The 21,201-nt window shown below is 46.6% G+C and overlaps 1 long non-coding RNA gene across 1 annotated transcript; it reads right to left on the reverse strand.

Moving 5' to 3' along the window:
* Positions 1-1,895: 1,895 nt before the first annotated feature.
* Positions 1,896-20,197, reverse strand: LOC137334635 (uncharacterized). The gene is made up of 3 exons (XR_010966194.1): positions 20,167-20,197; positions 4,657-4,704; positions 1,896-1,934 (listed from the first exon to the last, which is right to left on the reverse strand). It is a non-coding gene; the product is annotated as an uncharacterized lncRNA (long non-coding RNA).
* Between the last annotated feature and the right edge of the window lie 1,004 nt (positions 20,198-21,201).

The following is a 21,201-nucleotide window of genomic DNA, read 5'->3' on the forward strand; positions in this document are numbered from 1 at the left end:
TATAAAAGTATTGGAGATTCTGACAGTCAAGAATCGTCCAATCGGGCAATGAAGAGTCTGTTTGCTTGTTGATCACCCTTAGTGATGACGTTCTCCTTCCTGCAATCCCCCACAGTATAATCTCCACTTCTAACCCCCCATACAGAGATACTCTCCCCTTATAACCCCCCATACAGAGATACTCTCCTCTTCCAACCCCCATACAGAGATACTCTCCCCTTCTAACCCCCCATACAGAGATACTCTCCCCTTCTAACCCCCCATACAGAGATACTCTCCCCTTCTAACCCCCCATCCCGCGCTAGTCACCCACTCTAACCCCCCCATAGAGATACTCAGCTGTTCTAAACCCCCATACAGAGGAACCCTCCCCTTCTAACCCCACATACAGACATACTCACCCACTCTAACGCCCCGTAAAGAGATACTTACTCACTCTAACCACCCCCTCAGAGATACTCTCCTCTCTCACCCCCCATACAGAGATATTCTCCCCTTCTCTGATCACCGATAGAGAGATACTCTCCCCGTCTAAGCTCCCATACAGAGATACTCACCCCCTCCAACACCCTATAGAGAGATGCTCACTCACTCTAACCCCCCCCCATACAGAGATACTCACCCACTCTAAACCCTCAGAGTTACTCTCGCATTCCAACACCCCCTTCAGAGATACTCGCCCACTCTAACCCCCGATACAGTGATACTCTCCCCTTCTAATTCGCCATACAGAGATACTGTCATCTCTAATCCCCCCATATGGAGATACTCTCCCCCTCTAACCCCCCCATACAGAGACGCTCTCCACCTCTAACCCCCCCATACAGAGAATCTCTCCACCTCTAACCCCCATACAGAGATGCTCTCCCCCTCTAACACCCCCATATATCGAGATACTATCCCCCTCTAATCCACAGAGCTACTCTCCCTCCACCCCCCATACAGAGGTACTCTCCCTCTCTAATCCCTTTTACACAGGTACTCTCCCTGTTACATTGCACCAATAGAGGTGTCAGCCACGGCTGAGTGGGCAGCACCCTCGCCTCTATAGGTTGTGGGTTCAAGTCCACTACAGAGACTTGAGCACACAAAGTATATTGAAGGCTGAGATAGATAGATTTTTGGACTCTAGGGGAATCAAGAGATATGGAAATCGGGCAGGAAAGTGGAGGTTGAAGATCAGCCATGATATGATTGAATGGCAGAGCAGGTTCGAGGGGCCGTATGGCCTACTCCTGCTCCTATTTCTTATGTTCCTATGTTCTTATCCAGGGTGACAATCCAATGCAGCACGAAGGGAGTGCTGCACTGTTGGCAGTGCCGTCTTGCAGAGGTGATGTCTGCCCTCTTGGGTGGACGCAAAAGGGCCAATGGCAGTATTTCGATGTAGAGCAGGGAAGTTCTGCCTGGTGTCCCGGCCAATTTTTATCCCTCATCCAATATCAGTAAAACTGATTGGCTGCGCATTTCCTACATTACAACAGTGACTACACTTCAAAAGTACATGATTGGCTGTAAGGGGCTTGGGGACATCCTGAGATTGTGAAAGGTGCTATATAAAAAATTGCAAGTCAAGTCAATTCACAGAGATTCTCTCCCCCTCTAAATCCCTTCAATTCATAGAGGCACTCTATCCTTTTAAACACTCCTCCCAATTCACAGGTCAACTAACTCAGCGCCGGCCCAGAATCAACCTTGGGCCTCCAGCGACCGGATGAGCTGATCGAGCTGTGAAGTTCACCATATCGTGAATTGTGGACAGGAAACAGTGCCTTGCTGTTCAGTCCCAGAGTGTTGGATCACCAATGCTCGATTTCCTTCCAGCAGCTTTTTCGGAAACAAACCTAAATATCTTTCAATTCAAGGCTAGCTATAATTGTACTTACGGTGTGTAGACCATGACATCTCGAGTGAATCTGCACTCATTGAATATGCTGCCATTAAAGAAAGGAGAAGGTCTCAGTACTCACATTATATATCAATGAAAGTACTGAATACGATTAGCTGGTCATTAACAGTAAATGTGCCTCATAATGTAGACAGACAGAGCCCAGATCTGTGACTCGCTCTCTATTCTACAACGTTCCTACCTGGGCATGTTGGAGATGAGTATACGGAACATCTATTAGGTTCTCGATGGGGGTTAATAGCTCTCAGTAAAGGAACTTGACTTGAACGTGCACACACCAGCAGCTTGTATAGTTTTGCTATCAGACACGATGGCCTGCATGTTGGACATCTGTCTCTCATTGTGCTTGTGTCCCTTCAAATTGCTACGGCGAAGAAATTCAACGGATCATTGCCCAATTTTCAGGGGTAAAATGTTCACTGGGCCTGCAGGTTGTGGGAGGCCACCTCACATGCATGATCAGCACTGCAAGTGAGCTGGTGCCCATATTCGAAGCAGGGCCTTTTAGGTGTCCAAGAAGCCTGGCTGCAATGGGCGTTAGACAACTTGCATATGCAAATCAGGGTCCAAAGGACGGCTGAAGGACCCGAGTGTATAAAATGGTCAACAGGTCAGAAAATTAAAGGTCCTAATAGGGTTGCCAACCTTCCAGGATTGTCCTGGGGTCTCCAGGAATTGAAGATTAATTTCCTGGACACTGCTGCTCGCAAATCCAGGTGAACCATCATAGGGGAATTAATAAAAGTTTGTCTATTTTTTTTCATTTCCTTTGAGCACTTTCGTTTGTTAATTATAACAGTATCGGAGATTCTGATGGTCAAGAATCGTCCAATCGGATAATGAAGAGTCTGTTTGCTTGTTGGTCGCCCAAGGTGGTGACGACTTCCTGCCTGCAATCCCCCACAGTATAATCTCCACTTCAAACCCCCCCATACAGAAATACTCTCCCCTTCTAACCCCCCATACAGAAATACTGTCCCCTTCTAACCCCCAGACAGAGATACTCTCCCCTTCTAACTCCCCATACAGAGATACTCTCCCCTTCTAACTCCCCATACAGAGATACTCTCCCCTTCTAACCCCCCATACAGAGATACTCTCCCCTTCTAACCCCCCATACAGAGATACTCTCCCCTTCTAACACTCATACAGAGATACTCTCCCCTTCCATCACCCCATACAGAGATACTCTCCCCTTCTAACACTCATACAGAGATACTCTCCCCTTCCATCACCCCATACAGAGATACTCTCCCCTTCTAACACTCATTCAGAGATACTCTCCCATTCTAACACCCCCACACAGAGATACTCTCCCCTTCTAACTCCCCATACAGAGATACTCTCCCCTTCTAACCCCACATACAGAGATACACTCCCCTTCTAACACTCATACAGAGATACTCTCCCCTTCTAACACTCATACAGAGATACTCTCCCCTTCCATCACCCCATACAGAGATACTCTCCCCTTCTAACACCTCATACAGAGATAGACTCCCCTTCTAACCCCCCACACAGAGATACTCTCCACTTCTAACACCCATACAGAGATACTCTCCCCTTCTAACCCCCCATACAGAGATACTCTCCCCTTCTAACACCCCATACAGAGATAGACTCCCCTTCTAACCCCCCATACAGAGATACTCTCCACTTCTAACACCCCATACAGAGATACACTCCCCTTCTAACACCCTATACAGTGATGCTCCCCCCTCTAATCCCCCCATATATCGAGATATCTCCCTCTCTAACTCCACATACAGAGTAATTCTCCCCCTCTAACACGTCATACATAAATGCTCTGCCCCTCTAATCCCCCCATATATCGAGATACTCTCCCCCTCTAATCAACAGAGGTACTCCCCCTCCACCCCCTATGTTGAGGTACGCTCCCTCTCTAATCCCTTTTACGGAGGAACTCTCCCATTTACATCGCCCCAATAGAGTTATCAGCCATGACTCAGTGGATAGTGCCCTAGCTTCTGATGGTTGTGGGTTCAAGTCCCACTCCAGGGACTTGAGCACACAAAGTATATTGAAGGCTGAGATAGATAAATTTATGGACTCCAGGGGAATCAAGAGATATGGAAATCGGGCAGGAAAGTGGAATGAGGTGGAAGGTCAGCCATGATCTGATTGAATGGCGGGGCAGGCTTGTGGGCCCTATGGCCTACTCCTGCTCCTATTTCTTATGTTCATATCCAGGCTGACACTCCAGTGCATCACTAAGGGAGTTTAATCCCTCATCCAACATCATTCAAACTGATTGGCTGCACAATTCCTACATTACAACAGTGACTACACTTCTCAAGTACATGATTGGCTGTAAGGGGCTTGGGGACGTCCTGAGATTGTGAAAGGTGCTGTATAAAAAATGCAAGTCAAGTCAATTCACAGAGATTCTCTCCCCCTCTAAATCCCTTCAATTCATAGAGGCACTCTATCCTTTTAAAAACTCCTCCCACTTCACAGGAAAACTGACTCAGTGACGAACCAGAATCGATCTTGGGACCTTTTGGTTTCCGTGGTTTAACATTAACTGAGTGGTAACCTGGCCTTGATTGACCTTGATGAGCTAACTGAGCTGTGAAGTTCACCATATCCCGAATTGTGGACAAGAACCAGTGCCTTGCTGTTCAGTCCCAGAGTGTTGGATCACCAATTCTCGAATACCTTCCACGTATTTTTCTGAAACAAACCTAAATGTCTTTCAATTTAAGGCTAGCTATAATTGTACTTACGGTATGTAGACTGTGACAAATCGAGTGAATCTGCACTCATTGAATATGCTGCCATTAAAGAAAGGAGAAGGTCTCAGTGCTCACATTATACATCAATGAAAGTGCTGAATACGATTAGCTGGTCATTAACAGTAAATGTGCCCCAGAATGTGGACAGACAGAGCCCAGATCTGTGACTCGCTCTCTATTCTACAACGTTCCTACCTGGGCCTATTAGAGATGAGTATACGGAACATCTATTAGGTTCTCAATGGGGGTTAATAGCTCTCAGTAAAGGAACTTGACTTGAACGTGCACACAGCAGCAGCCTGTATGGTCAGTTACTATCAGACACAATGATCTGCAGGTTGGACATCTGTCTCTCATTGTGTTTGGGTCCCTTCAAATTGCTACGGGGAGGAAATGTAACTGATCTTTGCCCATTTTTCAGGGATAAAATGTTCGCTGGGCCTGCAGTTTTCGTGCGGCCACCTCACGTGCCCGATCAGCACTGCAAGTGAGCCGGTCCCCATATTCAAATTGGGGCCTTTTATGTTGGGCCCCAGTTGTTTACAATCTATATCAATGATTTGGATGAGGGGACCAAATGGAATATTTCCAAGATTATGTCCAAGACACAAAACTAGGTGTGAATGTGAGTTGTGAGGAGAATGCAAAGAGGCTTCAAGGGGATATAGACAGGCGAAGTGAGTGGGCAAGAACATGGCAGATGGAATATAATGTGGAAATATGTGAAATTATCCACTTTGGTAGGAAAAACAGAAATGCAGAGCATTTTTTAAATGGTGAGAGACTGGGTAATATTGATGTTCAAAGGGGCCTGTGTGTCCTTGTACATGCAGGTGCAGCAAGCAATTAGGAAGGCAAATGGGATTTTGACCTTTATTACAACTGGATTTGAGTACAGGAGTAAAGATGTCTTACTGCAATTATATAGGGCCTTGGTGAGACCGCACCTGGAGTTTTGTGTACAATTTTGGTCTCCTTACCGAAGAAAGGATATACTTGCCAGAGAGGGAGTGCAACGAAGGTTCACCAGAGTGATTCCTGGGATGGCGGGATTGTCGAATGAGGAGAGATTGAGCAGACCAGGCTGTATTCGCTAGAGTTTAGAAGAATGAGAGGTGATCTCATTGAAACATACAAAATTGTTACAGGGCTCGACAGGGTAGATACAGGGAGGATCTTTCCACTGGCTGTGGAATCTAGAACCAGGAGTCACAGTCTCAGAATAAAGGGTAGGCCATTTAGGACTGAGATGAGGAGAAATCTCTTCAGTCAGAGGGTGGTGAATCTTTGGAATTCTCTACTCCAGAGGGCTGTGGAATTTCAGTCATTGAATATATTCAAAACAGAGATCGATAGATTTCTAGATATTAAAGGCATCAAGGGATATGGGGATGGTGCAGGAAAATGGCATTGAGGTAGAAGTTCAGCCATGATCAGGAGTAGGCCATCCGGCCTCTGAGGCTCAAGAGGCCGAATGGCCTACCCTGCTCCTATTTCTTATGTTCTTATGTTCGAGGGGTCCAAGATGCCTGTCTGCAATAGGTGTTAGACATCTTGCATATGGAAATCAGGCTCCTAAGAAACATAGAAAAAAGGAGCAAGAGTAGGCCATTCGGCCCTTTGGGCCTGCTCCGCCATTCAAAATGATCACGGCTGATCGTCCAACTCAGTACCCTGTTCCCGCTTTTTCCCCATATCCCTTGATCCCTTTAGCATTAAGAAATATATCTGTCTCCTTCTTGAATACATCTAATGACTTGGCCTCCACTGCCTTCTGTGGTAGAGAATTTCACAGGTTCACCACCCTATGAGTGAAGAAATTTCTCCTCATCTCGGTTCAAAATGGCAAACCCCGTATCCTGAGACTGTGACCCCTGGTTCTGGACTCCTCAGCCATCAGGAATATCCTCCCTGCATCTCGTCTGTCTAGTCCTGTGAGAATTTTATATGTTTCGATGAGATCACCTCTCATTCTTCTAAACTCTAGTGAATATAGGCCGAGTCGACCCAATCTCTCCTCATATGTCAGTCCTGCCATCCCAGGAATCAGTCTGGTAAACCTTCATTGCACTCCCTCCATGGCAGGGACATCCTTCCACAGATAAGGAGAACAAAACTGCACACAATACTCCAGATGTGGTCTTACCAAGGCCCTGTATAACTGCAGTAAGACATCCCTGCTCCTTTACTCAAATCCTCTTGCAATGAAGGCCAACATACCATTCGCCTTCCGAACTGCCTGCTGCACCTGAATGCTCGCTTTCAGCAACTGGTGTACAAGGACACCCAGGTCTCGTTTCACCTCCCCTTTTCCCAATCTATCACCATTCAGATAAAAATCTGCCTTTCTGTTTTTACAACCAAAGTGGATAACCTCACATTTATCCACGTTATACTGCATCTGCCATGTTCTTGCCCACTCACCCAACTTGTCTAAATCACATTGGAGCCTCTATGCATCCCCCTCACAGCCCCGATAGAGAGATACTCTGCCCTGCTAACCCCCCATACAGAGATAATCTCCCCTTCCAACCGTGCATACAGAGATATTCTCCCCTTCTAACCCCCCCATACAGAGACACTCTCCTCTTCGAACCCCCCATACAGAGATACTCTCCCCTTCTAACCCCCCATACAGAGATAATAACCCCTTCTAACCCCCCATACAGAGACACTCTCCCCTTCAAACCCCCCATACAGAGATAATAACCCCTTACAACCCCTCATACAGAGATACTCTCAACTTATAACCACCCATACAGAGATACTCTCCACTTCTAACCCCCCATACAGAGATACTCTCCTCGTCTAAACCCCCATACAGAGATAATAACCCCTTCTAACCCTACATTCAGAGATACTCTCCATTTCCAACGCCCCATACAGAGACACTCACCCCTTCCAAACCCCCATCCAGAGATACTCTTTCCTTCTACCCCCCGATACAAAGATACTCTCCCCTTCTAAACCCCCATACAGAGATACTCTCCCCTTCTAACCCCCCATACAGAGATACTCTCCCCTTCTAACCCCCCATACAGAGATACTCTCCCCTTCTAACCCCCCATACAGAGATACTCTCCCCTTTTAACCCCCCATACAGAGATACTCTCCCCTTCTAACCCCCCATACAGAGATACTCTCCCCTTCTAACCCCCCATACAGAGATAATAACCCCTTCTAACCCTACAGAGAGATACTCTCCCTTTCCAATGCCCCATACAGAGACACTCTCCCCGTCCAAACCCCCATCCAGAGATACTCTCCCCTTCTGACCCACCATACAGAGATACTCCCTCCTTCCAACGCCCCATCCAGAGATCATAGAGTCATAGAGTTATACAGCACGGATAGAGGCCCTTCGGCCCATCGTGTCCGCACCGGCCATCAGCCCTGTCTATTCTCCCCTTCTAACCCCACACACTGAGATACTCTCTCCTTTCAACAACCCATCCAGAGAAACTCTCCCCTTCTAATCCCCCAATACAGAGACACTCTCACCTTCCAAACCCCCATCCAGAGATACTCTTTCATTCTACCCCCCATACAGAGATACTCTCCCCTTCTAACCCCCCATACAGAGATACTCTCCCCTTCTAAACCCCCATCCAGAGATACTCTCCCCTTCTAACCACCCATACAGAGAAACTCTCCCCTTCTAACTCCCCATACAGAGATACTCTCCCCTTCTAACCCCCCATACAGAGATACTCTCCCCTTCTAACCCCCCATGTTGAGATACTCTCCCCTTCTAACCCCCCATACAGAGATACTCTCCCCTTCTAACCCCCCATGTTGAGATATTCTTTCCTCTCTAATACACAGAGGTACTCCTCACTGTATCCTCTGATAGAGGTGCTCACCCTCTTTAATCCCTCTTGCAAAGGTACTCTGCATTTTAAATCCCCCCAATATAGGTTTCAGCTGTGACTCGGTGATTACACTTGCACCTCTGAGTCAGAAAGATGTGGGTTCAAGCCCCACTCCAGAGGCTTGAGCACATAATTTTGGCTGACATTCCAGTACGGTACGGAGGGAGTGCTGCACTGTCAGAGGTGCCGTCTTTCAGATGAGATGTTAAATGGAGGCCCAGTCTGCCCTCTCAGGTGGACTTAAAAGGTCCCATGGCATTATTTCAAAAATGAGCAGTGGATCTCTCCCTGGTGTCCTGGCCAATTCATATCCATCAACCAACATCACTAAAACATTATTTGGTCATAATCACATTGCTGTTTGTGGGACCTTGCTTGTGTTCAAATTGACTGCTGGGTTTCCAACATTACAAAGTGACAATACTTCAATCCATGCCAGTATATTACCCCCAATCCCATCTGCTTTAATTATGCACACTAACCTCTCATGTGGGACTTTATCAAAGGCCTTCTGCAAATCCAATACAACATGTCCACTGGTTTTTCCTTATCTATTCTACGAGTTACATCCTCAAAAAACTCCAGGAGGTTTGTCAAACACTATTTCCCTTTCATAAATCCATGTTGACTTTGTCTAATAAGGTTGATATTTTCTAAGTGTCCAGTTATCGCATCCTTTATAATAGACTCCAGCATTTTCCCTACTATTGATGTTAGTAGGGAAAATGCTAGAGTCTGTTAAAGGCTGAGATCGATTTTTGGACTCTAGGGGAATCAAGGGATATGGGAATTGGGCAGGAAAGTGGAGTTGAGGTGGAAGATCAGCCATGATTTGATTGAATGGCGGAGAAGGTTTGAGGGGCTATATGGCCTTCTCCTGCTCCAATTTCTTATGTTCTTATCTTCTCAATAAGGGGGTGCTGCACTGTTGGCGGTGCCGTCTTGCAGAGGTGATGTCTGCCCTCTCGGGTGGACGCAAAAGAGCCCGTGGCAGTATTTTGAAGAAGAGCAGGGGAGTTCTGCCTGGTGTCCCAGCCAATTTTTAGCCCTCATCCAACATCACTAAAACTGATTGGCTACGCATTTCCTGCATTACAACAGTGACTACACTTCAAAAGTACATGATTGGCTGTAAGGAGCTTGGGGACGTCCTGAGATTGTGAAAGGTGCTATATAAAAAATGCAAGTCAAGTCAATTCACAGAGATTCTCTCCCCCTCTAAATCCCTTCAATTCATAGAGGCACTCTATCCTTTTAAACACTCCTCCCACTTCACAGGAAAACTGACTCAGTGACGAACCAGAATCGATCTTGGGACCTTTTGGTTTCCGTGGTTTAACATTAACTGAGTGGTAACCTGGCCTTGATTGACCTTGATGGGCTAACTGAGCAGTGAAGTTCACCATATCCCGAATTGTGGACAAGAACCAGTGCCTCGCTGTTCAGTCCCAGAGTGTTGGATCACCAATTCTCAAATACCTTCCACGTCTTTTTCTGAAACAAACCTAAATGTCTTTCAATTTAAGGCTAGCTATAATTGTACTTACGGTGTGTAGACCGTGACACATCGAGTGAATCTGCACTCATTGAATATGCTGCCATTAAAGAAAGGAGAAGGTCTCAGTGCTCACATTATACATCAATGAAAGTGCTGAATATGATTAGCTGGTCATTAACAGTAAATGTGCCCCAGAATGTGGACAGACAGAGCCCAGATCTGTGACTCGCTCTCTATTCTACAACGTTCCTACCTGGGCCTGTTGGAGATGAGTATACGGAACATCTATTCGGTTCTCAATGGGGGTTAATAGCTCTCAGTAAAGGAACTTGACTTGAACGTGCACACAGCAGCAGCATGTATGGTCAGTTACTATCAGACACAATAATCTGCAGGTTGGACATCTGTCTCTCATTGTGTTTGGGTCCCTTCAAATTGCTACGGGGAGGAAATGTAACTGATCTTTGCCCATTTTTCAGGGATAAAATTTTCGCTGGGCCTGCAGGTTTCGTTTGGCCACTTCACGTGCCCGATCAGCACTGCAACTGCTGCAGGAGTTCCTCAGGGCAGTGTCCTAGGCCCAACCATTTTCAGCTGCTTCATCAATGACCTTCCCTCCATCATAAGGTCAGAAATGGGGCTGTTCGCTGATGACTGCACAGTGTTCAGTTCCATTCGCAACCCCTTAGATAATGAAGCAGTCCGAGCCCGCATGCAGCAAGACCTGGACAACATCCAGGCTTGGGCTCATAAGTGGCAAGTAACATTCGCGCCAGATAAGTGCCAGGCAATGACCATCTCCAACAAGAGAGAGTCTAACCACCTCCCCTTCACATTCAACGGCATTACCATCGCCGAATCCCCCACCATCAACATCCTGGGGGTCACCATTGACCAGAAACTGAACTGGACCAGCCATATAAATACTGTGGCTACGAGAGCAGGTCAGAGGCTGGGTATTCTGCGGCGAGTGACACACCTCCTGACTCCCCAAAGCCTTTCCACCATCTACAAGGCACAAGTCAGGAGTGTGATGGAATACTCTCCACTTGCCTGGATGAGTGCAGCTCCAACAACACTCAAGAAGCTCGACACCATCCAAGATAAAGCAGCCCGCTTGATTGGCACCCCATCCACCACCCTAAACATTCACTCCCTTCACCACCGGCGCACTGTGGCTGCAGTGTGCACCATCCACAGGATGCACTGCAGCAACTCGCCAAGGCTTCTTCGACAGCACCTCCCAAACCCGCGACCTCTACCACCTAGAAGGACAAGAGCAGCAGGCGCATGGGAACAACACCACCTGCAAGTTCCCCTCCAAGTCACACACCATCCCGACTTGGAAATATATCGCCGTTCCTTCATTGTCGCTGGGTCAAAATCCTGGAACTCCCTTCCTAACAGCACTGTGGGAGAACCGTCACCACACGGACTGTAGCGGTTCAAGAAGGCGGCTCACCACCACCTTCTCGAGGGCAATTAGGGATGGGCAATAAATGCTGGCCTCGCCAGCGACGCCCACATCCCGTGAACGAATTTTTAAAAAGTGAGCCGGTCCCCATATTCGAATTGGGGCCTTTTATGTTGCGCCCCAGCTGTTTACAATCTATATCAATGATTTGGATGAGGGGACCAAATGGAATATTTCCAAGTTTGTATCCAAGACACAAAACTAGGTGGGAGTGGGAGTTGTGAGGAGAATGCAAAGAGGCTTCAAGGGGATATAAACAGGCTTAGTGAGTGGGCAAGAACATGGCAGATGGAATATAATGTGGAAATATGTGAAATTATCCACTTTGGTTGGAAAAACAGAAATGCAGAGTATTTTTTAAATGGTAAGAGATTGGGAAATGTTGATGTTCAAAGGGACCTGGGTGTCATAAGAACATAAGAAATAGGAGCAGGAGTAGGCCAATCGGCCCCTCAAGCCTGCTCCGCCATTCAATAGGATCATGGCTGATCTGATCCTAACCTCAAATCGAAATTCATGTCCAATTTCCTGCCCTTTCCCCATAACCCCTAATTCCATTTACTTCTCGGAAACTGTCCATTTCTGTTTTAAATTTATTTAATGATGTAGCTTCCACAGCTTCCTGGGGCAGCAAATTCCACAGACCCAGCACCCTCTGAGTGAAGAAGTTTCTCCTCATCTCAGTTTTGAAAGAGCAGCCCCTTATTCTAAGATTATGACCCCTAGTTCTAGTTTCACCCATCCTTGGGAACATCCTTACCGCATCCACCCGATCAAGCCCCTTCACAATCTTATATGTTTCAATAAGATCGCCTCTCATTCTTCTGAACTCCAATGAGTAGAGTCCCAATCTTCTCAACCTCTCCTCATATGTCCGCCCGCTCATCCCCGGAATTAACCGAGTGAACCTTCTTTGTACTGCCTCGAGAGCAAGTATGTCTTTTCTTAAGTATGGACACCAAAACTGTATGCAGTATTCCAGGTGCAGTCTCACCGCTACCTTATATAACTGCAGCAATACCTCCCTGTTTTTATATTCAATCCCCCGAGCAGTAAAAGCCAACATTCCGTTGGCCTTCTTGATCACAAGTGTTCAAATTGACTGCTGGGTTTCCAACATTACAAAGTCACTACACTTCAATCCATGCCAGTATATTACCCCCAATCCCATCTGCTTTAATTTTGCACACTAACCTCTCATATGGGACTTTATCAAAGGCCTTCTGCAAATCCAATACAACATGTCCACTGGTTTTCCCTTATCTATTCTACTGGTTACATCCTCAAAAAACTCCAGGAGGTTTGTCAAACACTATTTCCCTTTCATAAATCCATGTTGACTTTGTCTAATAAGGTTGATATTTTCTAAGTGTCCAGTTATCGCATCCTTTATAATAGACTCCAGCATTTTCCCTACTATTGATGTCAGTAGGGAAAATGCTAGAGTCGGTTATAAAGGCTGAGATAGATTTTTGGACTCTCGGGGAATCAAGGGATATGGGAATTGGGCAGGAAAGTGGAGTTGAGGTGGAAGATCAGCCATGATTTGATTGAATGGCGGAGAAGATTTGAGGGGCCGTATGGCCTCCTCCTGCTCCAATTTCTTATGTTCTTATCTTCTCAATAAGGGGGTGCTGCACTGTTGGCGGTGCCGTCTTGCAGAGGTGATGTCTGCCCTCTCGGGTGGACGCAAAAGAGCCCGTGGCAGTATTTTGAAGAAGAGCAGGGGAGTTCTGCCTGGTGTCCCAGCCAATTTTTAGCCCTCATCCAACATCACTAAAACTGATTGGCTACGCATTTCCTACATTACAACAGTGACTACACTTCAAAAGTACATGATTGGCTGTAAGGGGCTTGGGGACGTCCTGAGATTGTGAAAGGTGCTGTATAAAAAATGCTAGTCAAGTCAATTCACAGAGATTCTCTCCCCCTCTAAATCCCTTCAATTCATAGAGGCACTCTATCCTTTTAAACACTCCTCCCACTTCACAGGAAAACTGACTCAGTGACGAACCAGAATCGATCTTGGGACCTTTTGGTTTCCGTGGTTTAACATTAACTGAGTGGTAACCTGGCCTTGATTGACCTTGATGGGCTAACTGAGCAGTGAAGTTCACCATATCCCGAATTGTGGACAAGAACCAGTGCCTTACTGTTCAGTCCCAGAGTGTTGGATCACCAATTCTCGAATACCTTCCACGTCTTTTTCTGAAACAAACCTAAATGTCTTTCAATTTAAGGCTAGCTATAATTGTACTTACGGTGTGTAGACCGTGACACATCGAGTGAATCTGCACTCATTGAATATGCTGCCATTAAAGAAAGGAGAAGGTCTCAGTACTCACATTATACAAGGACACCCAGGTCTCGATCCACCTCCCCTTTTCCCAATCTATCACCATTCAGATAATAATCTGCCTTTCTGTTTTTACAACCAAAGTGGATAACCTCACATTTATCCACGTTATACTGCATCTGCCATGTTCTTGCCCACTCACCCAACTTGTCTAAATCATATTGGAGCCTCTTTGCATCCCCCTCAAAGCCCCAATAAGGAGATACTCTCCCCTGCTAAACCCCATACAGAGAAAATCTCCCCTTCCAACCCCCATACAGAGATAATCTCCCCGTCCAACCCTGCATACAGAGATGCTCTCCCCTTCGAACCCCCATAAAGAGATACTCGCCCCTTCTAACCCCTCATACAGAGATACTCGCCCCTTCCAACCCCCCATACAGCGATTCTCTCACCTGCTAACCTCCTATACAGAGATACTCACCCCTTCTAACCCCCCAGACAGAAATACTCTCCCCTTCTAAGGACAGTTGCAGGACCCGAGTGCAAAATTTGGGCATAAAATGGTCAACAGCTCAGCAAATTTAAGGTCTTAATAGGGTTGCCAAACCTCCAGGATTGTCTTCGGGTCTCGAGAAATTGAAGATTAATTTCCTGGACACTGCTGCCAGCAAATCCAGGAGAACAATCATAGGGAATTAAAGAAAGATTGCATTTTTTTTCATTTCCATTTGCACTTTCATTCATTAATTATAAAAGTATTGGAGATTCTGATGGTCAAGAATGGTCCAATCAGATAATGAAGAGTCTGTTTGCGTGTTGGTCGCCCTCGGTGGTGACGTCTTCCTGCAATCTCCCACAGTATAATCTCCCCTTCTAACCCCCCATACAGAGATACTCTCCCCTTCTAACCCCCCATACAGAGATACTCTCCCCTTCTAACCCCCCATACAGAGATAATCTCCACTTCAAACCCCCCATACAGAGATACTCTCCCCTTCTAACCCCCCATACAGAGATACTCTCCTGTTCTAACCGCCCATACAGAGATACTCTCACCTTCCAACGCCTCATACAGAGTTACTCTCCCCTTCCAACGCCGCATTAAGAGATACTCTCCCCTTCTAACCCCCATACAGAGATACTCTCCCCTTCCAACGCCGCATTAAGAGATACTCTCCCCTTCTAACCTCCAATACAGAGATACTCTCCCCTTCAAACCCCCATACAGAGATACTCTCCCCTTCAAACCCCCGTACAGAGATACTCTCCCCTTCAAACCCCCATACAGAGATACTCTCCTGTTCTAACCCCCCATACAGAGATACTCTCCCCTTCTAACCATCCATACAGAGATACTCTCCCCTTCTAACCCCCCATACAGAGATACTCTCCCCTTCTAACCCCCCATACAGAGATACTCTCCCCTTCTAACCCCCCATACAGAGATAGTCTCCCCTTCTAACCCCCCATACAGAGATACTCTCCACTTCTAACACTCATACAGAGATACTCTCCCCTTCTAACCCCCCATACAGAGATAATCTCCACTTCAAACCCCCCATACAGAGATACTCTCCCCTTCAAACCACCCATACAGAGATACTCCCCTGTTCTAACCCCCCATACAGAGATACTCTCCCCTTCTAACGCCCCATACAGAGTTACTCTCCCCTTCCAACGCCCCATACAGAGATACTCTCCCCTTCTAACCACCCATACAGAGATACTCTCCCCTTCCAACGCCCCATATAGAGATACTTTCCCCTTCCAACGCCCCATACAGAGATACTCTCCCCTTCGAACCATCCATACAGAGATACTCTCCCCTTCCAACGCCCCACACAGAGATATTCTCCCCTTCTAACCCCCCATACAGAGATACCCTCCCCTTCCAACGCCCCATACAGAGATACTCTCCCCTTCAAACCACCCATACAAAGATACTCTCCCCTTCTAACGCACCAAACAGAGATACGCTGCTCTTCTAACCCCCCATACAGAGATACTCTCCCCTTCAAACCCCCCATACAGAGATACTCTCCCCTTCTAACCCCCCATACAGAGATACTCTCCCCTTCTAACCCCCCATACAGAGATAGTCTCCCCTTCTAACCCCCCATACAGAGATACTCTCCACTTCTAACACTCATACAGAGATACTCTCCCCTTCTAACCCCCCATACAGAGATACTCTCCCCTTCTAACCCCCCATACAGAGATAGTCTCCCCTTCTAACCCCCCATACAGAGATACTCTCCACTTCTAACACTCATACAGAGATACTCTCCCCTTCTAACCCCCCATACAGAGATAATCTCCACTTCAAACCCCCCATACAGAGATACTCTCCCCTTCAAACCACCCATACAGAGATACTCCCCTGTTCTAACCCCCCATACAGAGATACTCTCCCCTTCTAACGCCCCATACAGAGTTACTCTCCCCTTCCAACGCCCCATACAGAGACACTCTCCCCTTCTAACCACCCATACAGAGATACTCTCCCCTTCCAACGCCCCATATCGAGATACTTTCCCCTTCCAACGCCCCATACAGAGATACTCTCCCCTTCCAACGCCCCATACAGAGATACTCTCCCCTTCCAACGCCCCATACAGAGTTACTCTCCCCTTCTAACACCCCATACAGAGATACTCTCCCCTTCGAACCATCCATACAGAGATACTCTCCCCTTCCAACGCCCCACACAGAGATATTCTCCACTTCTAACCCCCCATACAGAGATACCCTCCCCTTCCAACGCCCCATACAGAGATACTCTCCCCTTCAAACCACCCATACAAAGATACTCTCCCCTTCTAACGCACCAAACAGAGATACGCTGCTCTTCTAACCCCCCATACAGAGATACTCTCCCCTTCAAACCCCCCACACAGAGATATTCTCCCCTTCTAACCCCCCATACAGAGATACTCTCCCTTCCAACGCCCCACACAGAGATATTCTCCCCTTCTAACCCCCCAGACAGAGATACTCTCCCCTTCCAACGCCCCACACAGAGATACTCTCCCCTTCTAACCACCCATACAGAGATACTCTCCACATCCAACGCCCCATACAGAGATACTCTCCACATCCAACGCCCCATACAGAGATACTCTCCCCTTATAACCCCCCATACAGAAATACTCTCCCCTTCTAACCCCCCATACAGAGATACTCTCCCCTTCCAACGCCCCATACAGAGTTACTCTCCCCTTCAAACCCCCCATAGAGATTCTCTCCCCTGCTAACCCCCCATACAGAGAAACTCTCCTGTTCTAACCCCCCATACAGAGATACTCTCCCCTTCCAACGCCCCATACAGAGATACTCTCCCCTTCTAACCACCCATACAGAGATACTCTCCCCTTCCAACGCCCCATATAGAGATACTTTCCCCTTCCAACGCCCGATAGAGAGATACTCTCCCCTTCCAACGCCCCATACAGAGATACTCTCCCCTTCAAACCCCCCACACAGAGATATTCTCCCCTTCTAACCCCCAAAAAAGAGATACTCTCCCCTTCTAACCCCCCATACAGAGATACTCTCCCCTCTAACCCCCAATACAGAGATACTCTCGCCTTCTAACCCCCAATACAGAGATACTCTCTCCTTCTTACCCCCATACAGAGATGCTCTCCCTTTCCAACGCCCCATACAGAGATGGTGTCCCCTTCTATCCCCCCCATACAGAGATACTCTCCCCTCTAACCCCCCATACAGAGATACTCTCCCCTTCTAACCCCCCATACAGAGATACTCTCCTCTTCTAACCTCCCATACAGAGATACTCTCCCCTTCTAACCCCCCATGTAGAGATATTCTTTCCTCTCTAATACACAGAGGTACTCCTCACTGTATCCTCTGATAGAGATACTCACCCTCTTTAATCCCACTTGCAAAAGTACTCTGCATTTTAAATCCCCCCAATATAGGTTTCAGCTGTGACTCGGTGATTACACTTGCACCTCTGAGTCAGAAAGATGTGGGTTCAAGCCCCACTCCAGAGGCTTGAGCACATAATTTTGGCTGACATTCCAGTACGGTACGGAGGGAGTGCTGCACTGTCAGAGGTGCCGTCTTTCAGATGAGATGTTAAATGGAGGCCCAGTCTGCCCTCTCAGGTGGACTTAAAAGATCCCATGGCATTACTTCGAAAATGAGCAGTGGATCTCTCCCTGGTGTCCTGGCCAATTCTTATCCCTCAACCAACATCACTAAAACATTATTTGGTCATAATCACATTGCTGTTTGTGGGACCTTGCTTGTGTTCAAATTGACTGCTGGGTTTCCAACATTACAAAGTCACTACACTTCAATCCATGCCAGTATATTACCCCCAATCCCATCTGCTTTAATTTTGCACACTAACCTCTCATATGGGACTTTATCAAAGGCCTTCTGCAAATCCAATACAACATATCCACTGGTTTTCCCTTTTCTATTCTACCAGTTACATCCTCAAAAAACTCCAGGAGGTTTGTCAAACACTATTTCCCTTTCATAAATCCATGTTGATTTTGTCTAATAAGGTTGATATTTTCTAAGTGTCCTGTTATCACATCCTTTATAATAGACTCCAGCATTATCCCTCCTATTGATGTTAGTAGGGAAAATGCTAGAGTCTGTTATAAAGGCTGAGATCGATTTTTGGACTCTAGGGGAATCAAGGGATATGGGAATTGGGCAGGAAAGTGGAGTTGAGGTGGAAGTTCAGCAATGATTAAATTGAATGGCGGAGAAGGTTTGAGGGGCCGTATGGCCTACTCCTGCTCCAATTTCTTATGTTCTTATCTTCTCCATAAGTCGGAGCTGCACTGTTGGCGGTGCCGTCTTGCAGAGGTGATGTCTGCCCTCTCGGGTGAACGCAAAAGAGCCAATGGCAGTAATTTGAAGAAGAGCAGGGGAGTTCTGCCTGGTGTCCCGGCCAATTTTATCCCTCATCCAACATCACTAAAACTGATTGGCTACGCATTTCCTACATTACAACAGTGACTACACTTCAAAAGTACATGATTGGCTGTAAGGAGCTTGGGGACGTCCTGAGATTGTGAAAGGTGCTATATAAAAAATTGCAAGTCAAGTCAATTCACAGAGATTCTCTCCCTCTCTAAATCCCTTCAATTCATAGAGGCACTCCATCCTTTTAAACACTCCTCCCACTTCACAGGAAAACTGACTGCGGCGAACCAGAATCGATCTTGGGACCTTTTGGTTTCCGTGGTTTAACATTAACTGAGTGGTAACCTGGCCTCTATTGACCTTGATGGGCTAACTGAGCTGTGAAGTTCATCATATCCCGAGTTGTGGACAAGAATCAGTGCCTTGCTGTTCAGTCCCAGAGTGTTGGATCACCAATTCTCGAATATCTTCCACGTCTGTTTCTGAAACAAACCTCAATGTCTTTCAATTTCAGGCTCGCTATAATTGTACTTACGGTATGTAGACTGTGACAAATCGAGTGAATCTGCACTCATTGAATATGCTGCCATTAAAGAAAGGAGAAGGTCTCAGTGCTCACATTATACATCAATGAAAGTGCTGAATATGATTAGCTGGTCATTAACAGTAAATGTGCCCCAGAATGTAGACAGACAGAGCCCAGATCTGTGACTCGCTCTCTATTCTACAACGTTCCTACCTGGGCCTATTAGAGATGAGTATATGGAACATCTATTAGGTTCTCAATGGGGGTTAATAGCTCTCAGTAAAGGAACTTGACTTGAAAGTGCACACAGCAGCAGCCTGTATGGTCAGTTACTATCAGACACAATGATCTGCAGGTTGGACATCTGTCTCTCATTGTGTTTGGGTCCCTTCAAATTGCTACGGGGAGGAAATGTAACTGATCTTTGCCCATTTTTCAGGGATAAAATGTTCGCTGGGCCTGCAGGTTTCGTGTGGCCACCTCACGTGCCCGACCAGCACTGCAAGTGAGCCAGTCCCCATATTCGAATTGGGGCCTTTTATGTTGCGCCCCAGCTGTTTACAATCTATATCAATGATTTGGATGAGGGGACCAAATGGAATATTTCCAAGTTTGTGTCCAAGACACAAAACTAGGTGTGAATGTGAGTTGTGAGGAGAATGCAAAGAGGCTTCAAGGGGATATAGACAAGCTAAGTGAGTGGGCAAGAACATGGCAGATGGAATATAATGTGGAAATATGTGAAATTATCCACTTTGGTCGGAAAAACAGAAATGCAGAGTATTTTTTAAATGGTGAGAGATTGGGAAATGTTGTTATTCAAAGGGACCTGAGTGTCCTCGAATTCTCGAATTCTTTCCAATGTCTTTTTCTGAAACTAACCTAAACGTCTTTCAATTTAAGGCTAGCTATAATTGTACTTACGGTGTGTAGACCGTGACACATCGAGTGAATCTGCACTCATTGAACATGCTGCCATTAAAGAATGGAGAAGGTCTCAGTGCTCACATTATACATCAATGAAAGTGCTGAATACGATTAGCTGGTCATTAACAGTAAATGTGCCCCAGAATGTAGACAGACAGAGCCCAGATCTGTGACTCGCTCTCTATTCTACAACGTTCCTACCTGGGCCTATTAGAGATGAGTATACGGAACATCTATTCGGTTCTCAATGGGGGTTAATAGCTCTCAGTAAAGGAACTTGACTTGAATGTGCACACAGCAGCAGCCTGTATGGTCAGTTACTATCAGACACAATGATCTGCAGGTTGGACATCTGTCCCTCATTGTGCTTGTGTCCCTTCAAATTGCTACGGGGAAGAAATTCAACTGATCATTGCCCAATTTTCAGGGGTAAATGTTGGCTGGGCCTGCAGGTTTTGGGTGGCCACCTCACGTGCCTGATCAGCACTGCAAGTGAGCCGATCGCCATATTCGAAGCAGCGCCTTTTAGGTGACCAAGAAGCCTGGCTGCAATGGGCGTAAGTCATCTTGCATATGCAAATCAGGGTCCGAAGGACAGTTGCAGGGCACTAGTGCAAAACTTGGGCATAAAATGGTCAATAGGTCAGCACATTTAAGGTCCTAATAGGGTTGCCAACCTTCCAGGATAGTCCAGGAATCTCCAGGAATTGAAGATTAATTTCCTGGACACTGCTGCTAGCAAATCCAGGAGAAAAATCGTAGGACAATTAATGAAAGATTGACTTTTTTTCCATTTCCATTAAGCACTTTCATTTTATTAATTGGAAAAGTATTGGAGATTCTGATGGTCAAGAATCGTCCAATCGGATAATGAAGAGTCTGTTTGCTTGTTGGTCGGCCTAGGTGGTGACATCTTCCCTCCTGCAATCCCCCACAGTATAATCTCCACTTCAAACCCCCCATACAGAGATACTCTCCACTTCTAACACCCATACAGAGATACTCTCCACTTCTAACCCCCCATACAGAGAT

Source organism: Heptranchias perlo, chromosome 2 (assembly GCF_035084215.1).
Source record: "Heptranchias perlo isolate sHepPer1 chromosome 2, sHepPer1.hap1, whole genome shotgun sequence".
In the NCBI taxonomy this organism is placed as follows: domain Eukaryota; kingdom Metazoa; phylum Chordata; class Chondrichthyes; order Hexanchiformes; family Hexanchidae; genus Heptranchias; species Heptranchias perlo.